This window comes from Mastomys coucha, unplaced genomic scaffold (assembly GCF_008632895.1).
Source record: "Mastomys coucha isolate ucsf_1 unplaced genomic scaffold, UCSF_Mcou_1 pScaffold23, whole genome shotgun sequence".
In the NCBI taxonomy this organism is placed as follows: Eukaryota; Metazoa; Chordata; class Mammalia; order Rodentia; family Muridae; genus Mastomys; species Mastomys coucha.
Window position 1 is genome coordinate 72,732,103 of NW_022196906.1, and position 1,530 is coordinate 72,733,632.

Sequence of the window (1,530 nt, forward strand, 5' to 3'; positions counted from 1 at the left end):
ACTAGCAACCTTCTTTCCCGCCCCATCAAAAAAAAAAAAGATCCAGCTGCCCAGAAGAGGACAGCTCTCTTGCTCTCATGACCCCTTTAGGCCAACTCTCCAGCCTGCCTCAGGGGGCAAAGGCAAAAGGAAGGGGCTAGGATCTCTCCCTGGCCCATGCCAGCACACAAGAGACAGTGGTAGAGCGGGATCTCCCGTATTTACTCCCTCGGCGCTGGCTTGCCTTCACCCCCTCACCAGGGTCAGCTCTACTGTACTGCCCAAGCAAGGTGCAGGGTCCATTCTCCCGAGTGCTGTAGCTGGTGAGGGGCAAGGACAGCTCTCCTGCTCTCATGCCCCCAGCGCCAGGTCTCCTGTCAGCCACAGGTGGTGAGAGGTGAACAGGGAGGGGTATCTCTCCCTCATCCAGGCCACTACGAGGAGACGAATGGTAGGACCAGTTCTCCCACACGTGTCTCCTCCTCGGCTGCAATTCCTACAACGTGCAGGCCGCTCTCCTGAGTACTGCAGCTGGCTAGCAGCAGGGTGAGCTCTTCTGCTCTCATGCCTCCAGGGCCAGTCCTCCCAGGATGCCCAGGTGAGGGGTGGGGCCTGGTCTGCACAACCCTCAGATGTAGTGGCCCCAGGCAGCAGCCCAGACCTGGGACATCTGCCTGGCCTTTAGTGGTAACAGACACCTGCTACTGCAGGGCCACAGACCCAGACATGGCTCTCGATAGAGCATAGACCAGGACCCCAACCATGATCCTAGCTGGCATCACATCACAGATGTGGTTACTCACATCAAGCTGTTTCCCCACTACCCTCAAGTCTCTAGGTCTGCCTCTCTTCATTGTGCCCACATCTTTCTGTTTCTCTTTCTCTTCCATTTCGCCACCACTTACAACTGCTCCTCTTAGTGGGGTCCGGGGTCTCTGAGTATCTGGGGTCATCTCAGGAGTGCTACGCCTGACGTGTGCATTATCCACCGTGCAGGGATCATCCAGGACTTAGCCTGCCCCGTCCCAGGCCTGTGCCGTGGCACTTGACTGGTGGTCATCTCAGGCTCACTTTTTCAGGGAGGCTAACTCATCATTCAGATGTTCATAGGTCAGAACACTGAGTGTAGACACAGCCTCTCTCCTCTCTGCCACCTACTGACACACACGTGACACAGCAGCCACAGACACAATACCTCTAGGGGCAGGGAGACATTTGTTTTTAATGGCATCAAACTAGATATTCTGGGATGATGCAACACTTTCTAACTACATATAGTTAGCAATGACTTATATGTTCTAAAACAAGTAGAAAAGAAGGGTTTTGTTCTGTCTTGTGACAGAGTCTAACTATGCTGGCCTCAAACTCATGATCCTCCTCCTGCCTTTGCCTACTAAATTCTGGGATTATAAGTCTGGGTCGCCATACTCAGTGAAGAAAGAGTTTTACAAATTCCCAACACACAAAATGATTTTTGAAAATCGAGGTGGTGGATACACACCGGCTATCCCGTCTGACCTCTGCACTCTGTTTTCATCTGCTGAAATCTCA

The 1,530-nt window shown here is 52.9% G+C and overlaps 1 non-coding gene across 1 annotated transcript; it reads right to left on the bottom strand.

The window, feature by feature from the left end:
- Window positions 1-1,054: 1,054 nt before the first annotated feature.
- On the bottom strand, window positions 1,055-1,187 carry LOC116074107. The gene has a single exon (XR_004112077.1). It is a non-coding gene; the product is annotated as a small nucleolar RNA SNORA17 (small nucleolar RNA).
- Window positions 1,188-1,530: the final 343 nt, after the last annotated feature.